Source organism: Chiloscyllium punctatum, unplaced genomic scaffold (assembly GCF_047496795.1).
Source record: "Chiloscyllium punctatum isolate Juve2018m unplaced genomic scaffold, sChiPun1.3 scaffold_1528, whole genome shotgun sequence".
Classification (NCBI taxonomy): Eukaryota; Metazoa; Chordata; class Chondrichthyes; order Orectolobiformes; family Hemiscylliidae; genus Chiloscyllium; species Chiloscyllium punctatum.
Genome location: NW_027311262.1, coordinates 8,102 through 32,037, shown reverse-complemented (window position 1 = coordinate 32,037; position 23,936 = coordinate 8,102). Strand labels below are relative to the sequence as shown.

Sequence of the window (23,936 nt, the reverse complement as noted above, 5' to 3'; positions counted from 1 at the left end):
ACACTCACACTCACTCACACACACTCACTCACACTCACACTCATACTCACTCACACCACACTCACACTCACACTCACACTCACACACTCACTCACACTCACACTCACACTCACTCACACACTCACCACCTCACACCTCACACACTCACACACACACTCACACTCACACATGCTCACTCACACACACTCACACACTCACTCACACTCACACACTCATACACTCACACACTCACACTCACACTCACTCACACTCACTCACACTCACTCACACTCACACTCACACTCACTCACACACACTCACACTCACTCACTCACACTCACACTCACTCACTCACACTCACTCACTCACACTCACTCACACTCACACACTCACACTCACTCACACACCACACTCCACACTCACACACACACACTCACTCACTCACACACACTCACTCACACACTCACACACACTCTCACACTCACACACACTCACACTCACACACTCACTCACACACTCACACACACTCTCACTCACACACACTCACACACACTCTCACACACACACACACACACACACACACTCTCACTCACACACACACACACACACTCACTCACACACTCACACACACTCTCACTCACACACACTCACACACACTCACTCACACACTCACACACACTCACACACACTCACTCACACACTCACACACACTCACTCACACACTCACACACACACACACACACTCACACACACTCTCACACTCTCATACGCACACTTCACACACACTCACACACACGTACACACACACACTCACTCACACACACTCACTCACACACTTACTCACACACACTCACACACACTCACTCACACACACACTCACACACTCACACTCACACACTCACACACACTAACTAACACACTCACTCACACACACACACTCTCACACTCTCATACGCACACTTCACACACACTCACACACACGTACACACACACTCACACACACACAAACACTCACTCACACTCACAACCACACACGCACACACACTCACACACTCATTCAGACACACTCACTCACACACTCTCACTCACACCCACACACAAACTCACATACTCACTCACATACACACACTCACACCCACACACGCTCACACACTTTCTCACACTCACACACACTCACAAATTCAAATACACTCACTCACACTCATATACACACACACTCACACACACACTCTCACACACACACTCACACACACTCTCACACACACACTCACACACACTCGCACACGCACACTCATACACACGCACACACTCACTCACACACATGCATACACTCACTCACACACACTCACTCACACCCACACACTCACTGACACTCACTCACATCCACACATTCACACTCAATCTCACACACATTCTCACACGCACACACTCACACTTTCATACACATTCACATACACACACACGCACTCACACATACACTAACACACACACACTCACACACACTCTCACACACACACTCTCACTCATACACACTCACACACACACACTCCCACACACTCACACTCCCACACACACTCACTCACTCACACACACTCATACACACACACTCACTCTCATACGCACACACTCACACACACTCACATGCTCTCATACACACGTTACTCACACACACACACTCATACACACACAAAGACTCTCACACACACACTCACACATACTCACACACACTCACTCACTCACACACACACTCCCCACACTCACTCTCCCCACACACACCCACCCCATGCACACACACGTACACTCACACACACACACTCTCTCATGTGTGCACACATACACACAGTCACACACTCACACACACACTCTCTTGTGTGCGCACACATACACACTCTCACACACACACACACACTCTCTCTCGTGTGCGCACACATACACACGGTCTCACACACAAACACACACACTCTCTTGTGTGTGCACACATACACACGGTCACACACACACATTCTCTTGTGTGCGCGCACACACACACACACACACACACACACTCTCTCTCGTGTGCGCACACACACTCTCACACACACACACACACTCTCACACACTCTACAGCAAGGTCTGGACAATATCCAGGCTTGGGCTGACGAGGGGCTACATCAGTTCGAGACAAAGACCAGCTTCAAAAACAGCGAATCGAACCATCGCCCCCTTGATGTTCAATGGTGTTACCGTCACTGAATCCCCCCTCCCCCCCCCACTATCAACATCCTGGGGGTTCCCATTGAGAGAGAATCTAACCATCGCCCCCTTGATGTTCAATGGTGTTACCGTCACTGAATCCCCCCTCCCCCCCACTATCAACATCCTGGGGGTCCCATTGAGAGAGAATCTAACCATCGCCCCCTTGATGTTCAATGGTGTTACCGTCACTGAATCCCCCCCTCCCCCCACTATCAACATCCTGGGGGTTCCCATTGAGAGAGAATCTAACCATCGCCCCCTTGATGTTCAATGGTGTTACCGTCACTGAATCCCCCCCTCCCCCCCACTATCAACATCCTGGGGGTTCCCATTGAGAGAGAATCTAACCATCGCCCCCTTGATGTTCAATGGCGTTACCATCACTGAATCCCCCCCTCCCCCCACTATCAACATCCTGGGGGTTCCCATTGAGAGAGAATCTAACCATCGCCCCCTTGATGTTCAATGGTGTTACCGTCACTGAATCCCCCCTCACCCCCCCCCCCCACTATCAACATCCTGGGGGTTCCCATTGAGAGAGAATCTAACCATCGCCCCCTTGATGTTCAATGGTGTTACCGTCACTGAATCCCCCCCTCCCCCCACTATCAACATCCTGGGGGTTCCCATTGAGAGAGAATCTAACCATCACCCCCTTGATGTTCAATGGTGTTACCGTCACTGAATCCCCCCTCCCCCCCCACTATCAACATCCTGGGGGTTCCCATTGAGAGAGAATCTAACCATCGCCCCCTTGATGTTCAATGGTGTTACCGTCACTGAATCCCCCCCCTCCCCCCACTATCAACATCCTGGGGGTTCCATTGAGAGAGAATCTAACCATCGCCCCCTTGATGTTTAATGGTGTTACCGTCACTGAATCCCCCCTCCCCCCCCCACTATCAACATCCTGGGGGTTCCCATTGAGAGAGAATCTAACCATCGCCCCCTTGATGTTCAATGGTGTTACTGTCACTGAATCCCCCCCTCCCCCCCACTATCAACATCCTGGGGGTTCCCATTGAGAGAGAATCTAACCATCACCCCCTTGATGTTCAATGGTGTTACCGTCACTGAATCCCCCCCCTCCCCCCACTATCAACATCCTGGGGGTTCCCATTGAGAGAGAATCTAACCATCGCCCCCTTGATGTTCAATGGTGTTACCGTCACTGAATCCCCCCCCTCCCCCCCCACTATCAACATCCTGGGGGTTCCCATTGAGAGAGAATCTAACCATCGCCCCCTTGATGTTCAATGGTGTTACCGTCACTGAATCCCCCCCTCCCCCCCACTATCAACATCCTGGGGGTTCCCATTGAGAGAGAATCTAACCATCGCCCCCTTGATGTTCAATGGTGTTACCGTCACTGAATCCCCCCCCTCCCCCCCCACTATCAACATCCTGGGGGTTCCCATTGAGAGAGAATCTAACCATCGCCCCCTTGATGTTCAATGGTGTTACCGTCACTGAATCCCCCCTCCCCCCCACTATCGCCCCCCCTTCCCCCCCCCCCCGGGGCCCGGCCCTCGGTCTGACTCTCTCTCTCTCTCTCTCTCTCTGTCTCTCCCCCAGGGAATGCCACCCAGACCCCTCAGTGGTGTATTGGAGAGTTGTTTGTCAGTCCGTGCAGTGGGGTGGAGTATGCCGTCTACAGGGGCCAGTCTCAGCGTCCCCAGCTCGTGATGAAGGGCAGACTCCACCAGGGGTATGGGATCTCTCTGCAGAGGGGTGCCACCCTGGTGATCGGGAGGGTGGAGGTCTACCACGCGGGCACCTACATCTGCAGGATGGGCAACACCGTCTACAAGGTGAAGCTGCAGGTCCACGCACCAGGTAAGGGAGAAGGGGGCTGGGCTCGGGACCCCCCTCACCCCCCTCACCCCCCTCACCCACCCTCACCCACCCTCACCCCCTCACCCCCCTCACTACCTCACCCCCCCTCACCCCCCTCACACCCCTCACCCCCCTCACTACCTCACCCCCCTCACCCCCCTCACCCCCCTCACTACCCCTCACCCCCCTCACCCCCCCTCACCCCCCTCACCCCCCCTCACCCACCCTCACCCCCTCACCCCCCTCACCCTCCTCACCCCCCCTCACCCCCCTCACCCACCCTCACCCACCCTCACCCCCCTCACCCCCCCTCACCCCCCCTCACCCCCCTCACCCACCCTCACCCCCTCACCCCCCTCACCCCCCTCACCCCCCTCACTACCTCACCCCCTCACCCCCCTCACCCCCCCTCACCCCCCCACCCCCCTCACCCCCCCTCACCACCCTCACCCCCCTCACCCCCCCTCACCCCCCCTCACCCCCTCACCCCCCTCACCCCCCCTCACCCCCCCTCACCCCCCTCACTACCTCACCCCCCTCACTACCTCACCCCCCTCACCCCCCTCACCCCCTCACCCCCCCTCACCCCCCCTCACCCCCCTCACCCCCCTCACCTCCCTCACCCCGCTCACCCCCCCTCACCCCCCCTCACCCCCCCTCACCCCCTCACCCCCTCACCCCCCCTCACCCCCCTCACCCCGCTCACCCCCCTCACCCCCCTCACCCCCCCTCACCCCCCCACCCCCCTCACCCCCCCTCACCACCCTCACCCCCCTCACCCCCCCTCACCCCCCCTCACCCCCTCACCCCCCTCACCCCCCCTCACCCACCCTCACCCACCCTCACCCACCCTCACCCCCCTCACCCCCCCTCACCCCCCCTCACCCCCCTCACCCACCCTCACCCCCTCACCCCCCTCACCCCCCTCACCCCCCTCACTACCTCACCCCCTCACCCCCCTCACCCCCCCTCACCCCCCCACCCCCCTCACCCCCCCTCACCACCCTCACCACCCTCACCCCCCTCACCCCCCCTCACCCCCCCTCACCCCCTCACCCCCCTCACCCCCCCTCACCCCCCCTCACCCCCCTCACTACCTCACCCCCCTCACTACCTCACCCCCCTCACCCCCCTCACCCCCTCACCCCCCCTCACCCCCCCTCACCCCCCTCACCCCCCTCACCTCCCTCACCCCGCTCACCCCCCCTCACCCCCCCTCACCCCCCCTCACCCCCTCACCCCCTCACCCCCCCTCACCCCGCTCACCCCGCTCACCCCCCTCACCCCCCTCACTACCTCACCCCCCTCACCCCCCTCACCCCCCCTCACCCCCCTCACCCCCCCTCACCCCCTCACCCCCTCACCCTCCTCACCCCCCCTCACCCCCTCACCCCCTCACCCTCCTCACCCCCATCACCCCCTCACCCCCCCTCACCCCCCTCACCCCCTCACCCTCCTCACCCCCCCTCACCCCCCTCACCCCCCTCACCCCCCTCACCCCCTCACCCTCCTCCACCCCCCCTCACCCCCCTCACCCCCCTCACCCCCCTCACCCCCCTCACCCCCCACACCCCCCTCACTACCTCACCCCCCTCACCCCCCTCACTACCTCACCCCCCTCACCCCCCTCACCCCCTCACTACCTCACCCCCCTCACCCCCCTCACTACCTCACCCCCCTCACTACCTCACCCCCCTCACCCCCCTCACTACCTCACCCCCTCACCCTCCTCACTACCTCACCCCCCTCATCCCCCTCACCCCCCTCACCCCCTCACCCCCTCACCCCCTCACCCCCCTCACTACCTCACCCCCCTCACTACCCCTCACTACCCCGAACCCCCCTCACCCCCCTCACCCCCTCACCCCCCTCACTACCTCACCCCCCTCACCCCCTCACCCGCCTCACTACCTCACCCCCCTCACCCCCCTCACCCCCTCACCCCCTCACCCCCCTCACCCCCCTCACCCCCTCACCCCCCTCACCCCCCTCACCCCCCTCACACACCCTCACACCCTCACACCCTCACCCCCCTCACCCCCCTCACCCCCCTCACACACCCTCACACCCTCACACCCTCACCCCCCTCACCCCCCTCACACACCCTCACCCCCCTCACACCCTCACCTCCCTCACCCCCCTCACCCCCCTCTCCCCCTCACCCCCTCACACACCCTCACCCCCCTCACCCCCTCACCCCCCTCACCCCCCTCACACACCCTCACACCCTCACCCCCCTCACCCCCCTCACCCCCTCACCCTCCTCACACACCCTCACCCCCCTCACCCCCTCACCCCCCTCACCCCCCTCACACACCCTCACACCCTCACACCCTCACCCCCCTCACCCCCCTCACACACCCTCACACCCTCACACCCTCACCCCCCTCACCCCCCTCACCCCCCTCACACACCCTCACACCCTCACACCCTCACCCCCCTCACACACCCTCACCCCCCTCACTACCTCACCCCCCTCACCCCCCTCACTACCTCACCCCCCTCACCCCCCTCACACACCCTCACTACCTCACCCCCCTCACCCCCCTCACCCTCCTCACCCCCCTCACTACCTTACCCCCCTCACCCCCCTCACCCCCCTCACCCTCCTCACCCCCCTCACTACCTCACCCCCCTCACCCCACTCACCCCCCTCACTACCTCACCCCCCTCACCCCCCTCACCCCCCTCACTCCCTCACCCTCCCTCACCCCCTCACCCCCCTCACCCCCCTCACTACCTCACCCCCTCACCCCCCTCACCCCCCTCACTACCTCACCCCCCTCACCCCCCTCACACACCCTCACTACCTCACCCCCCTCAACCCCCTCACCCTCCTCACCCCCCTCACTACCTTACCCCCCTCACCCCCTCACCCCCCTCACCCCCCTCACCCTCCTCACCCCCCTCACTACTTTACCCCCCTCACCCCCCTCACCCCCCTCACCCTCCTCACCCCCCTCACTACTTTACCCCCCTCACCCCCCTCACTACCTCACCCCCCTCACTACCTCACCCCCTCACCCCTCTCACCCCCCTCACTACCTCACCCCCTCACCCCCCTCACCCCCCTCACTACCTCACCCCCCTCACCCCCCTCACCCCCCTCACCCCCCTCACTACCTCACCCCCCTCACCCCCCTCACTACCTCACCCCCCTCACCCCCCTCACCCCCCTCACTACCTCACCCCCCTCACCCCCCTCACCCCCCCTCACCCCCCTCACCCCCCTCACTCCCCTCACTACCTCACCCCCCTCACCCCCCTCACTACCTCACCCCCCTCACCCCCATCACTACCTCACCCCCCTCACTACCTCACCCCCCTCACCCCCCTCACCCCCCCTCACCCCCCTCACCCCCTCACCCCCCTCACCCCCCTCACCCCCCTCACTACCTCACCCCCCTCACCCCCCTCACCCCCCTCACCCCCCTCACTACCTCACCCCCCTCACCCCCCTCACTACCTCACCCCCCTCACCCCCCTCACCCCCCTCACTCCCTCACCCTCCCTCACCCCCTCACCCACCTCACCCCCCTCACTACCTCACCCCCTCACCCCCCTCACCCTCCCTCACTCCGTCACCCCCTCACCCCCCTCACCCCCCTCACCCACCCTCACCCCCCTCACTACCTCACCCCCTCACCCCCCTCACCCCCTCACCCCCCTCACTCCCTCACCCCCCTCAACCCCTCATTCCCTCACTCACTCACTACCTCACCCCCTCACCCCCTTACTCCGTCACCCTCACTCCCTCACCCCCCTCACTCCGTCACCCTCACTAACTTACCCCCTCACTCCCTCACCCCTCCACCCTCTACCTCACCCCCTCACCCCCCTCACTCCCTCACTCACTCACTACCGCACCCCATCACCCTCTCACCCCCTCACTCCATCACCCTCACTCCCTCACCCCTTCACTCTGTCACCCTCAACCCCTCACTCCATCACCATCACTCACTCACCCCCTCATTCCCTCACCCCATCACTCCCTAACCCCCTCCCTCATTCACTCCCTCACCCCTCACCCCCTCACTCCCTCACCCCCTACACCCCCTCCCTATCCCTGTAACCCACCTACACCCCCTCCCTATCCCTGTAACCCCCCTACACCCCCTCCCTGTCTCTGTAACCCCCTACACCCCCTCCCTATCTCTGTAACCCCCCTACACCCCCTCCCTATCTCTGTAACCCCCTACACCCCCTCCCTATCTCTGTAACCCCCTACACCCTCTCCCTATCCCTGTAACCCCCCTACACCCCCTCCCTGTCTCTGTAACCCTCCTACACCCCCTCCCTGTCTCTGTAACCCCCCTACACCCCCTCCCTATCCCTGTAACCCCCTACACCCCCTCCCCATCTCTGTAACCCCCCTACACCCCCTCCCTATCTCTGTAACCCCGCTACACCCCCTCCCCATCTCTGTAACCCCCCTACACCCCCTCCCTATCTCTGTAACCCCCTACACCCCCTCCCCATCTCTGTAACCCCCCTACACCCCCTCCCTGTCTCTGTAACCCCCTACACCCCCTCCCTATCTCTGTAACCCCCTACACACCCTCCCCATCCCTGTAACTCCCCTACACCCCCTCCCTGTCTCTGTAACCCCCCCACACCCCCTCCCTATCTCTGTAACCCCCTACACCCCCTCCCTATCTCTGTAACCCCCTACACCCCCTCCCCATCCCTGTAACCCCCTACACCCCCTCCCTATCTCTGTAACCCCCTACACCCCCTCCCTGTCTCTGTAACCCCCTACACCCCCTCCCTCCCTATCTCTGTAACCCCCTACACCCCCTCCCTATCTCTGTAACCCCCCACACACCCTCCCTATCTCTGTAACCCCCAAAACCCCCTCCCTATCTCTGTAACCCCCCTCCAACCCCTCCCTATCCCTGTAACCCCCTACACCCCCTCCCTATCTCTGTAACCCCCCGACACCCTCTCCCTATCTCTGTAACCCCCCCACACCCCCTCCCTATCTCTGTAACCCCCTACACTCCCTCCCTATCCCTGTAACCCCCTACACCCCCTCCCTCCGTATCTCTGTAACCCCCTACACCCCCTCCCTATCTCTGTAACCCCCTACACCCCCTCCCTATCTCTGTAACCCCCCTACACTCCCTCCCTATCCCTGTAACCCCCTACACCCCCTCCCTCCGTATCTCTGTAACCCCCTACACCCCCTCCCTATCCCTGTAACCCCCTACACTCCCTCCCTATCCCTGTAACCCCCTACACCCCCTCCCTATCTCTGTAACCCCCCCACACCCCCTCCCTATCTCTGTAACCCCCCTACACCCCCTCCCTATCCCTGTAACCCTCCTACACCCCCTCCCTGTCTCTGTAACCCCTCTACACCCCCTCCCTATCTCTGTAACCCCCCTACACCCCCTCCCTATCCCTGTAACCCCCTACACCCCCTCCCTATCACTGTAACCCCCCTACACCCCCTCCCTGTCTCTGTAACCCCCCTACACCCCCTCCCTATCCCTCTAACCCCCTACACCCCCTCCCTGTCTCTGTAACCCCCCTACACCCCCTCCCTGTCTCTGTAACCCCCTCCCCCCCCCTCCCTATCTCTGTAACCCCCTACACCCCCTCCCTATCCCTGTAACCCTCCTACACCCCCTCCCTATCCCTGTAAGCCCCTCCGGCCCCTGACCCAGTGGGTGGGTCACCCTGTGCCCATCTCCCTGAACCCCTGGGGCCGACCCAGTGCTGACTCTCTCTCTCGTTGTGTGTCCCTGACCACAGGTATCCTGCGCTCGTTGTCCGGAATATGGATCATTCTGGTCACAGTGTTCATCTCTCTCACTCTCTACATCCTCATCGTCGGCCTGATGGTCTCCTTTCATCGCAGTTAAGTGTGGCTGCCTTCCTGGGATCCTCCTGTGCCACGGGTCAGAATACCTCCCTCTGGAACACAGGAATACGAGAGTTTTATCCAGATTGTTGGGGGGGAGACACTGAGGGACATGGGGAGAGTGTGGGAGACTGGGAGATGGATAGATTTATGGGGGGAGACACTGAGGGACACGGGGAGAGTGTGGGAGACTGGGAGATGGATAGATTTATAGGAGGGAGACACTGAGGGACACGGGGAGAGTGTGGGAGACTGGGAGATGGATAGATTGTTGGGGGGAGACACTGAGGGACATGGGGAGAGTGTGGGAGACTGGGAGATGGATAGATTGTTGGGGGGAGACACTGAGGGACATGGGGAGAGTGTGGGAGACTGGGAGATGGATAGATTTATGGGAGGGAGACACTGAGGGACATGGGGAGAGTGTGGGAGACTGGGAGATGGATAGATTGTTGGGGGGAGACACTGAGGGACACGGGGAGAGTGTGGGAGACTGGGAGATGGATAGATTTATGGGGGGGGAGACACTGAGGGACAGGGGGAGAGTGTGGGAGACTGGGAGATGGATAGATTTATGGGGGGGGAGACACTGAGGGACATGGCGAGAGTGTGGGAGACTGGGAGATGGATAGATTGTTGGGGGGAGACACTGAGGGACATGGGGAGAGTGTGGGAGACTGGGAGATGGATAGATTTATGGGAGGGAGATACTGAGGGACATGGGGAGAGTGTGGGAGACTGGGAGATGGATAGATTGTTGGGGGGAGACACTGAGGGACACGGGGAGAGTGTGGGAGACTGGGAGATGGATAGATTGATGGGGGGGAGACACTGAGGGACATGGGGAGAGTGTGGGAGACTGGGAGATGGATAGATTTTTGGGAGGGAGACACTAAGGGACACGGGGAGAGTGTGGGAGACTGGGAGATGGATAGATTTTTGGGAGGGAGACACTAAGGGACACGGGGAGAGTGTGGGAGACTGGGAGATGGATAGATTTATGGGGGGAGACACTGAGGGACATGGGGAGAGTGTGGGAACTGGGAGATGGATAGATTTATGGGGGGGAGACACTGAGGGACATGGGGAGAGTGTGGGAGACTGGGAGATGGATAGATTGTTGGGGGGAGACACTGAGGGACATGGGGAGAGTGTGGGAGACTGGGAGATGGATAGATTTATGGGAGGGAGACACTGAGGGACACGGGGAGAGTGTGGGAGACTGGGAGATGGATAGATTTATGGGAGGGAGATACTGAGGGACATGGGGAGAGTGTGGGAGACTGGGAGATGGATAGATTGTTGGGGGGAGACACTGAGGGACACGGGGAGAGTGTGGGAGACTGGGAGATGGATAGATTGATGGGGGGGAGACACTGAGGGACATGGGGAGAGTGTGGGAGACTGGGAGATGGATAGATTTTTGGGAGGGAGACACTAAGGGACACGGGGAGAGTGTGGGAGACTGGGAGATGGATAGATTTTTGGGAGGGAGACACTAAGGGACACGGGGAGAGTGTGGGAGACTGGGAGATGGATAGATTTATGGGGGGAGACACTGAGGGACATGGGGAGAGTGTGGGAACTGGGAGATGGATAGATTTATGGGAGGGAGACACTAAGGGACACGGGGAGAGTGTGGGAGACTGGGAGATGGATAGATTTATGGGGGGAGACACTGAGGGACATGGGGAGAGTGTGGGAGACTGGGAGATGGATAGATTTATGGGGGGAGACTCTGAGGGACACGGGGAGAGTGTGGGAGACTGGGAGATGGATAGATTTATGGGGGGGAGACACTGAGGGACACGGGGAGAGTGTGGGAGACTGGGAGATGGATAGATTTATGGGAGGGAGACACTGAGGGACACGGGGAGAGTGTGGGAGACTGGGAGATGGATAGATTTATGGGAGGGAGACACTGAGGGACACGGGGAGAGTGTGGGAGACTGGGAGATGGATAGATTTATGGGGGGGAGACACTGAGGGACAGGGGGAGAGTGTGGGAGACTGGGAGATGGATAGATTTATGGAAGGGAAACACTGAGGGACACGGGGAGAGTGTGGGAGACTGGGAGATGGTTAGATTTATCGGGGGGGGGGAGACACTGAGGGACACGGGGAGAGTGTGGGAGACTGGGAGATGGATAGATTGATGGGGGGGAGACACTGAGGGACATGGGGAGAGTGTGGGAGACTGGGAAATGGATAGATTGTTGGGGGGGAGACATTGAGGGACACGGGGAGAGAGTGGGAGACTGGGAGATGGATAGATTGTTGGGGGGAGACACTGAGGGACACGGGGAGAGTGTGGGAGACTGGGAGATGGATAGATTGTTGGGGGGAGACACTGAGGGACACGGGGAGAGTGTGGGAGATTGGGAGATGGATAGATTTATGGGAGGGAGACACTGAGGGACATGGGGAGAGTGTGGGAGACTGGGAGATGGATAGATTTATGGGGGGGAGACACTGAGGGACACGGGGAGAGTGTGGGAGACTGGGAGATGGATAGATTTATGGGAGGGAGACACTGAGGGACATGGGGAGAGTGTGGGAGACTGGGAGATGGATAGATTTATGGGAGGGAGATACTGAGGGACATGGGGAGAGTGTGGGAGACTGGGAGATGGATAGATTGTTGGGGGGAGACACTGAGGGACACGGGGAGAGTGTGGGAGACTGGGAGATGGATAGATTGATGGGGGGGAGACACTGAGGGACATGGGGAGAGTGTGGGAGACTGGGAGATGGATAGATTTTTGGGAGGGAGACACTAAGGGACACGGGGAGAGTGTGGGAGACTGGGAGATGGATAGATTTTTGGGAGGGAGACACTAAGGGACACGGGGAGAGTGTGGGAGACTGGGAGATGGATAGATTTATGGGGGGAGACACTGAGGGACATGGGGAGAGTGTGGGAACTGGGAGATGGATAGATTTATGGGAGGGAGACACTAAGGGACACGGGGAGAGTGTGGGAGACTGGGAGATGGATAGATTTATGGGGGGAGACACTGAGGGACATGGGGAGAGTGTGGGAGACTGGGAGATGGATAGATTTATGGGGGGAGACTCTGAGGGACACGGGGAGAGTGTGGGAGACTGGGAGATGGATAGATTTATGGGGGGGAGACACTGAGGGACACGGGGAGAGTGTGGGAGACTGGGAGATGGATAGATTTATGGGAGGGAGACACTGAGGGACACGGGGAGAGTGTGGGAGACTGGGAGATGGATAGATTTATGGGAGGGAGACACTGAGGGACACGGGGAGAGTGTGGGAGACTGGGAGATGGATAGATTTATGGGGGGGAGACACTGAGGGACAGGGGGAGAGTGTGGGAGACTGGGAGATGGATAGATTTATGGAAGGGAAACACTGAGGGACACGGGGAGAGTGTGGGAGACTGGGAGATGGTTAGATTTATCGGGGGGGGGGAGACACTGAGGGACACGGGGAGAGTGTGGGAGACTGGGAGATGGATAGATTGATGGGGGGGAGACACTGAGGGACATGGGGAGAGTGTGGGAGACTGGGAAATGGATAGATTGTTGGGGGGGAGACATTGAGGGACACGGGGAGAGAGTGGGAGACTGGGAGATGGATAGATTGTTGGGGGGAGACACTGAGGGACACGGGGAGAGTGTGGGAGACTGGGAGATGGATAGATTGTTGGGGGGAGACACTGAGGGACACGGGGAGAGTGTGGGAGATTGGGAGATGGATAGATTTATGGGAGGGAGACACTGAGGGACATGGGGAGAGTGTGGGAGACTGGGAGATGGATAGATTTATGGGGGGGAGACACTGAGGGACACGGGGAGAGTGTGGGAGACTGGGAGATGGATAGATTTATGGGAGGGAGACACTGAGGGACATGGGGAGAGTGTGGGAGACTGGGAGATGGATAGATTTATGGGAGGGAGACACTGAGGGACATGGGGAGAGTGTGGGAGACTGGGAGATGGATAGATTGTTGGGGGGAGACACTGAGGGACACGGGGAGAGTGTGGGAGACTGGGAGATGGATAGATTGATGGGGGGGAGACACTGAGGGACACGGGGAGAGTGTGGGAGACTGGGAAATGGATAGATTGTTGGGGGGGAGACACTGATGGACACGGGGAGAGTGTGGGAGACTGGGAGATGGATAGATTGTTGGGGGGAGACACTGAGGGACACGGGGAGAGTGTGGGAGACTGGGAGATGGATAGATTGTTGGGGGGAGACACTGAGGGACACGGGGAGAGTGTGGGAGATTGGGAGATGGATAGATTTATGGGAGGGAGACACTGAGGGACATGGGGAGAGTGTGGGAGACTGGGAGATGGATAGATTTATGGGAGGGAGACACTGAGGGACATGGGGAGAGTGTGGGAGACTGGGAGATGGATAGATTTATGGGGGGGAGACACTGAGGGACACGGGGAGAGTGTGGGAGACTGGGAGATGGATAGATTTATGGGGGGTGACACTGAGGGACACGGGGAGAGTGTGGGAGACTGGGAGATGGATAGGTTTATGGGGGGGAGACACTGAGGGACATGGGGAGAGTGCGGGAGACTGGGGGATGGATAGATTTATGGGGGGGAGACACTGAGGGACACGGGGAGAGTGTGGGAGACTGGGAGATGGATAGATTTATGGGGGGGAGACACTGAGGGACACGGGGAGTGTGCGGGAGTCTGGGAGATGGATAGATTGTTGGGGGGGAGACACTGAGGGACACGGGGAGTGTGCGGGAGTCTGGGAGCTGAGGTGGACATTCGGACATGGTTCCATGTCCAGTTGAGCACGTGATTTGGTGCGGTTGACCCCTGACCTCTCCGTGCTGCCATGTTGTGTACTGAAGGGTTGGGAAATCTCTGGGATGTCCTGGCAACAGGGCCCGAGCTGGGAGAGGGGGTGCCCTCAGGCCTGAGGCCTCAGGCTGGTGGGGGGAACAGTCAGGGGCCATGTTTTAACCCCAAGCTCCCTCTCCGTCTGTTCCAGAACAAAAACACAGGACCCACACAGAGAGGATTTCCCGGATCATGGGGTAATGCCCAGGAGCCAACCTCAACGTTACCAACTCAGGCCAGATTGACCCTCTCCATCACCCTCCCTCACACATTCACTCTCTCCATCACCCTCCCTCTCTCACATTCACTCTCTCCATCTCCCTCTCTCACACATTCACTCTCTCCATCACCCTCCCTCTCACATTCACTCTCTCCATCTCCCTCCCTCTCTCACATTCACTCTCTCCATCACCCTCCCTCACACATTCACTCTCTCCATCACCCTCCCTCTCACATTCACTCTCTCCATCACCCTCCCTCTCTCACATTCACTCTCTCCATCACCCTCCCTCACACATTCACTCTCTCCATCACCCTCCCTCTCACATTCACTCTCTCCATCACCCTCCCTCTCTCACATTCACTCTCTCCATCACCCTCCCTCACACATTCACTCTCTCCATCACCCTCCCTCACACAATCACTCTCTCCATCTCCCTCTCTCACACATTCACTCTCTCCATCTCCCTCCCTCACACATTCACTCTCTCCATCACCCTCCCTCACACATTCACTCTCTCCATCTCCCTCCCGCACACATTCACTCTCTCCCTCTCTCTCTCTCTCACATTCGCTCTCTCCATCACCCTCCCTCACACATTCACTCTCTCCATCACCCTCCCTCACACAATCACTCTCTCCATCTCCCTCTCTCACACATTCACTCTCTCCATCACCCTCCCTCACACATTCACTCTCTCCATCACCCTCCCTCACACATTCACTCTCTCCATCTCCCTCCCTCTCACATTCACTCTCTCCATCTCCCTCTCTCTCACATTCACTCTCTCCATCTCCCTCCCTCACACATTCACTCTCTCCATCTACCTCCCTCACACATTCACTCTCTCCATCTCCCTCCCTCACACATTCACTCTCTCCATCTCCCTCTCTCTCTCACATTCACTCTCTCCATCACCCTCCCTCACACATTCACTCTCTCCATCTCCCTCCCTCACACATTCACTCTCTCCATCACCCTCCCTCTCACATTCACTCTCTCCATCTCCCTCCCTCACACATTCACTCTCTCCATCTACCTCCCTCACACATTCACTCTCTCCATCACCCTCCCTCTCACATTCACTCTCTCCATCTCCCTCCCTCTCACATTCACTCTCTCCATCACCCTCCCTCACACATTCACTCTCTCCATCACCCTCCCTCTCACATTCACTCTCTCCATCACCCTCCCTCACACATTCACTCTCTCCATCTCCCTCCCTCACATATTCACTCTCTCCATCTCCCTCCCTCACACATTCACTCTCTCCATCACCCTCCCTCTCACATTCACTCTCTCCATCTCCCTACCTCACACATTCACTCTCTCCATCACCCTCCCTCTCACATTCACTCTCTCCATCACCCTCCCTCTCACATTCACTCTCTCCATCACCCTCCCTCACACATTCACTCTCTCCATCTCCCTCTCTCACACATTCACTCTCTCTATCTCCCTCCCTCTCACATTCACTCTCTCCATCACCCTCCCTCTCACATTCACTCTCTCCATCTCCCTCCCTCACACATTCACTCTCTCCATCACCCTCCCTCACACATTCACTCTCTCCATCTCCCTCCCTCACACATTCACTCTCTCCATCACCCTCCCTCACACATTCACTCTCTCCATCACCCTCCCTCACACATTCACTCTCTCCATCTCCCTCCCGCACACATTCACTCTCTTCCTCTCTCTCTCTCTCACATTCACTCTCTCCATCTCCCTCCCTCACACATTCACTCTCTCCATCACCCTCCCTCACACATTCACTCTCTCTATCACCCTCCCTCACACATTCACTCTCTCCATCACCCGCCCTCACACATTCACTCTCTCCATCTCCCTCCCTCTCACATTCACTCTCTCCATCTCCCTCTCTCTCACATTCACTCTCTCCATCTCCCTCCCTCTCACATTCACTCTCTCCATCTCCCTCCCTCACACATTCACTCTCTCCATCTACCTCCCTCACACATTCACTCTCTCCATCTCCCTCCCTCACACATTCACTCTCTCCATCTCCCTCTCTCTCTCACATTCACTCTCTCCATCTCCCTCCCTCACACATTCACTCTCTCCATCACCCTCCCTCACACATTCACTCTCTCCATCACCCTCCCTCTCACATTCACTCTCTCCATCTCCCTCCCTCTCACCTTCACTCTCTCCATCACCCTCCCTCACACATTCACTCTCTCCATCACACTCCCTCACACATTCACTCTCTCCATCACCCTCCCTCACACATTCACTCTCTCCATCACCTTCCCTCTCACATTCACTCTCTCCATCACCCTCCCTCACACATTCACTCTCTCCATCTCCCTCCCTCACATATTCACTCTCTCCATCTCCCTCCCTCACACATTCACTCTCTCCATCACCCTCCCTCACACATTCACTCTCTCCATCTCCCTCCCTCACACATTCACTCTCTCCATCACCCTCCCTCTCACATTCACTCTCTCCATCACCCTCCCTCTCACATTCACTCTCTCCATCACCCTCCCTCTCACATTCACTCTCTCCATCACCCTCCCTCACACATTCACTCTCTCCATCTCCCTCTCTCACACATTCACTCTCTCTATCTCCCTCCCTCTCACATTCACTCTCTCCATCACCCTCCCTCTCACATTCACTCTCTCCATCACCCTCCCTCACACATTCACTCTCTCCATCTCCCTCTCTCACACATTCACTCTCTCTATCTCCCTCCCTCTCACATTCACTCTCTCCATATCCCTCCCTCACACATTCACTCTCTCCATCACCCTCCCTCACACATTCACTCTCTCCATCTCCCTCCCTCACACATTCACTCTCTCCATCACCCTCCCTCACACATTCACTCTCTCTATCACCCTCCCTCTCACATTCACTCTCTCCATCTCCCTCTCTCTCACATTCACTCTCTCCATCACCCTCTCTCTCACATTCACTCTCTCCATCTCCCTCCCTCACACATTCACTCTCTCCATCACCCTCCCTCACACATTCACTCTCTCCATCTCCCTCTCTCACACATTCACTCTCTCCATCTCCCTCCCTCTCACATTCACTCTCTCCATCACCCTCCCTCTCACATTCACTCTCTCCATCTCCCTCCCTCACGCATTCACTCTCTCCATCACCCTCCCTCACACATTCACTCTCTCCATCCCCCTCCCTCACACATTCACTCTCTCCATCACCCTCCCTCACACATTCACTCTCTCTATCACCCTCCCTCTCACATTCACTCTCTCCATCTCCCTCTCTCTCACATTCACTCTCTCCATCACCCTCTCTGTCACATTCACTCTCTCCATCACCCTCCCTCACACATTCACTCTCTCCATTTCCCTCCCTCACACATTCACTCTCTCCATTTCCCTCTCTCTCACATTCACTCTCTCCATCTCCCTCCCTCACACATTCACTCTCTCCATCTCCCTCCCTCACACATTCACTCTCTCCATCTCCCTCCCTCACACATTCACTCTCTCCATCACCCTCCCTCACACATTCACTCTCTCCATCTCCCTCCCTCTCACATTCACTCTCTCCATCTCCCTCTCTCACACATTCACTCTCTCCATCTCCCTCTCTCACACATTCACTCTCTCCATCTCCCTCCCTCACACATTCACTCTCTCCATCACCCTCCCTCACACATTCACTCTCTCCATCTCCCTCCCTCACACATTCACTCTCTCCATCTCCCTTTCTCACACATTCACTCTCTCTGTCTCCCTCCCTCACACATTCACTCTCTCCCTCTTCCTCTTTCACACAATCACTCTCTCCATCTCCCTCTCTCTCACATTCACTCTCTCCATCACCCTCCCTCTCACATTCACTCTCTCCATCACCCTCCCTCACACATTCACTCTCTCCATCTCCCTCGCTCTCACATTCACTCTCTCCATCAACCTCCCTCACACATTCACTCTCTCCCTCTCCCTCTTTCACAGATTCACTCTCTCCATTTCCCTCCCCCACACATTCACTCTCTCCATCTCCCTCTCTCACACATTCACTCTCTCCATCACCCTCCCTCACACAATCACTCTCTCCATCTCCCTCCCTCACACATTCACTCTCTCCATCTCCCTCCCTCACACAATCACTCTCTCCATCTCCCTCTTTCTCTCACATTCACTCTCTCCATCACCCTCCGTCACACATTCACTCTCTCCATCACCCTCCCTCACACATTCACTCTCTCCATCACCCTCCCTCACACATTCACTCTCTCTGTCTCTCCCTCTCCCCGACACATTCACTCTCTCTGTCTCTCCCTCACCCCGATACATTCACTCTCTCTGTCTCTCCCTCACCCTGACACATTCACTCTCTCTGTCTCTCCCTCTCCCCGACACATTCACTCTCTCTGTCTCTCCCTCACCCCGACACATTCACTCTCTCTGTCTCTCCCTCACCCTGACACATTCACTCTCTCCCTCTCTCTCACATTCACTCTCTTCGTCTCTCTCTCTCTCACACACATACACTCTCTCCATCACCCTCCCTCACACATTCACTCTCTCCATCTCCCTCCCTCACACATTCACTCTCTCCATCTCCCTCCCTCACACATTCACTCTCTCCATCACCCTCCCTCACACATTCACTCTCTCCTTCTCCCTCTTTCACACATTCACTCTCTCCATTTTCCTCCCTCACACATTCACTCTCTCCATCACCCTCTCTCACACATTCACTCTCTCTATCACCCTCCCTCACACATTCACTCTTTCCATCTCCCTCTCTCTCACATTCATTCTCTCCATCTCCCTCTCTCTCACATTCACTCTCTCCATCTCCCCCCCTCTCACATTCACTCTCTCCATCTCCCTCTCTCTCACATTCATTCTCTCCATCTCCCTCTCTCTCACATTCACTCTCTCCATCTCCCTCCCTCTCACATTCACTCTCTCCATCTCCCTCCCTCACACATTCACTCTCTCCATCTCCCTCCCTCACACATTCACTCTCTCCATCACCCTCCCTCACACACTCACACTCTCCATTTCCCTCCCTCACACATTCATTCTCTCCATCTCCCCCTCTCTCACATTCATTCTCTCCATCTCCCTCCCTCACACATTCACTCTCTCCATCTCCCTCTCTCACACATTCACTCTCTCCATCACCCTCCCTCACACATTCACTCTCTCCATCTCCCTCCCTCACACATTCACTCTCTCCATCTCCCTCCCTCTCACATTCACTCTCTCCATCTCCCTCTCTTTCACATTCACTCTCTCCATCACCCTCCCTCTCACATTCACTCTCTCCATCTCCCTCCCTCACACATTCACTCTCTCCATCTCCCTCCCTCTCACATTCACTCTCTCCATCTCCCTCTCTCTCACATTCACTCTCTCTATCACCCTCCCTCTCACATTCACTCTCTCCATCTCCCTCTCTCTCACATTCACTCTCTCCATCACCCTCTCTCTCACATTCACTCTCTCCATCTCCCTCCCTCACACATTCACTCTCTCCATCACCCTCCCTCTCACATTCACTCTCTCCATCACCCTCCCTCACACACTCACACTCTCCATTTCCCTCCCTCACACATTCATTCTCTCCATCTCCCTCTCTCTCACATTCATTCTCTCCATCTCCCTCCCTCACACATTCACTCTCTCCAACTCCCTCTCTCACACATTCACTCTCTCCATCACCCTCCCTCACACATTCACTCTCGCCATCTCCCTCCCTCACACATTCACTCTCTCCATCTCCCTCCCTCTCACATTCACTCTCTCCATCTCCCTCTCTTTCACATTCACTCTCTCCATCACCCTCCCTCTCACATTCACTCTCTCCATCTCCCTCCCTCACACATTCACTCTCTCCATCTCCCTCCCTCTCACATTCACTCTCTCCATCTCCCTCTCTCTGACATTCACTCTCTCTATCACCCTCCCTCTCACATTCACTCTCTCCATCTCCCTCTCTCTCACATTCACTCTCTCCATCACCCTCTCTCTCACATTCACTCTCTCCATCACCCTCCCTCTCACATTCACTCTCTCCATCTCCCTCTCTCTCACATTCACTCTCTCCATCTCCCTCTCTCTGACATTCACTCTCTCCATCACCCTCCCTCACACATTCACTCTCTCCATCTCCCTCCCTCACACATTCACTCTCTCCATCTCCCTCTCTCACACATGCACTCTCTCCATCACCCTCTCTCTCACGTTCACTCTCTCTGTCTCCCTCCCTCACACATTCACTCTCTCCATCGCCCTCCCTCACACATTCACTCTCTCCATCACCCTCCCTCACACATTCACTGTCTCCATCTCCCTCTTTCTCTCACATTCACTCTCTCCATCTCCCTCCCTCACACATTCACTCTCTCCGTCTCCCTCCCTCTCACATTCACTCTCTCCATCACCCTCCCTCACACATTCACTCTCTCCCTCTTCCTCTTTCACACAATCACTCTCTCCATCTCCCTCTCTCTCACATTCACTCTCTCCATCACCCTCCCTCTCACATTCACTCTCTCCATCACCCTCACTCACACATTCACTCTCTCCATCTCCCTCTCTCTCACATTCACTCTCTCCATCACCCTCCCTCACACATTCACTTTCTCCCTGTCCCTCTTTCACACATTCACTCTCTCCATTTCCCTCCCTCACACATTCACTCTCTCCATCTCCCTCTCTCACACATTCACTCTCTCCATCACCCTCCCTCACACATTCACTCTCTCCATCTCCCTCCCTCACACATTCACTCTCTCCATCTCCCTCCCTCACACAATCACTCTCTCCATCTCCCTCTTTCTCTCACATTCACTCTCTCCATCACCCTCCCTCACACATTCACTCTCTCCATCACCCTCCCTCACACATTCACTCTCTCTGTCTCTCCCTCTCCCCGACACATTCACTCTCTCTGTCTCTCCCTCACCCCGACACATTCACTCTCTCTGTCTCTCCCTCACCCTGACACATTCACTCTCTCCCTCTCTCTCACATTCACTCTCTTCGTCTCTCTCTCTCTCTCACACATTCACTCTCTCCATCACCCTCCCTCACACATTCACTCTCTCCATCTCCCTTCCTCACACATTCACTCTCTCCATCTCCCTCCCTCACACATTCACTCTCTCCATCACCCTCCCTCACACATTCACTCTCTCCCTCTCCCTCTTTCACACATTCACTCTCTCCATTTTCCTCCCTCACACATTCACTCTCTCCATCTCCCTCTCTCACACATTCACTCTCTCTATCACCCTCCCTCACACATTCACTCTCTCCATCTCCCTCTCTCTCACATTCACTCTCTCCATCACCCTCCCTCACACATTCACTCTCTCCATCTCCCTCTCTCTCACATTCACTCTCTCCATCTCCCTCCCTCTCACATTCACTCTCTCCATCTCCCTCCCTCTCACATTCACTCTCTCCATCTCCCTCCCTCACACATTCACTCTCTCCATCTCCCTCTCTCACACATTCACTCTCTCCATCACCCTCCCTCACACATTCACTCTCTCCATCTCCCTCCCTCACACATTCACTCTCTCCATCTCCCTCCCTCACACATTCACTCTCTCCATCACCCTCCCTCACACATTCACTCTCTCCATCTCCCTCCCTCACACATTCACTCTCTCCATCTCCCTCCCTCTCACATTCACTCTCTCCATCTCCCTCTCTTTCACATTCACTCTCTCCATCACCCTCCCTCACACATTCACTCTCTCCATCTCCCTCCCTCACACATTCACTCTCTCCATCTCCCTCCCTCACACATTCACTCTCTCCATCTCCCTCTCTCTCACATTCACTCTCTCTAACACCCTCCCTCTCACATTCACTCTCTCCATCTCCCTCTCTCTCACATTCACTCTCTCCATCACCCTCTCTCTCACATTCACTCTCTCCATCACCCTCCCTCTCACATTCACTCTCTCCATCTCCCTCTCTCTCACATTCACTCTCTCCATCTCCCTCCCTCACACATTCACTCTCTCCATCACCCTCCCTCTCACATTCACTCTCTCCATCTCCCTCTCTCTCACATTCACTCTCTCCATCTCCCTCTCTCTCACATTCACTCTCTCCATCACCCTCTCTCTCACATTCACTCTCTCCATCTCCCTCCCTCACACATTCACTCTCTCCATCACCCTCCCTCTCACATTCACTCTCTCCATCTCCCTCTCTCTCACATTCACTCTCTCCATCTCCCTCTCTCTGACATTCACTCTCTCCATCACCCTCCCTCACACATTCACTCTCTCCATCTCCCTCCCTCACACATTCACTCTCTCCATCTCCCTCCCTCACACATTCACTCTCTCCATCACCCTCCCTCTCACATTCACTCTCTCCATCTCCCTCTCTCTCACATTCACTCTCTCCATCTCCCTCTCTCTGACATTCACTCTCTCCATCACCCTCCCTCACACATTCACTCTCTCCATCTCCCTCCCTCACACATTCACTCTCTCCGTCTCCCTCCCTCACACATTCACTCTCTCCATCTCCCTCTCTCTCACATTCACTCTCTCTGTCTCCCTCCCTCACACATTCACTCTCTCCATCGCCCTCCCTCACACATTCACTCTCTCCATCACCCTCCCTCACACATTCACTCTCTCCATCTCCCTCTTTCTCTCACATTCACTCTCTCCATCTCCCTCCCTCACACATTCACTCTCTCCGTCTCCCTCCCTCTCACATTCACTCTCTCCATCACCCTCCCTCACACATTCACTCTCTCCCTCTTCCTCTTTCACACAATCACTCTCTCCATCTCCCTCTCTCTGACATTCACTCTCTCCATCACCCTCCCTCTCACATTCACTCTCTCCATCACCCTCACTCACACATTCACTCTCTCCCTGTCCATCTTTCACACATTCACTCTCTCCATTTCCCTCCCTCACACATTCACTCTCTCCATCTCCCTCTCTCACACATT

General features: G+C 56.9%; 1 long non-coding RNA gene across 1 annotated transcript; it reads left to right on the top strand.

The window, feature by feature from the left end:
• The first annotated feature begins 3,794 nt into the window (after positions 1-3,794).
• LOC140475301 (uncharacterized) lies at positions 3,795-15,004 on the top strand. Its single transcript, XR_011959851.1, has 3 exons — positions 3,795-4,050; positions 9,808-9,912; positions 14,913-15,004. It is a non-coding gene; the product is annotated as an uncharacterized lncRNA (long non-coding RNA).
• Positions 15,005-23,936: the final 8,932 nt, after the last annotated feature.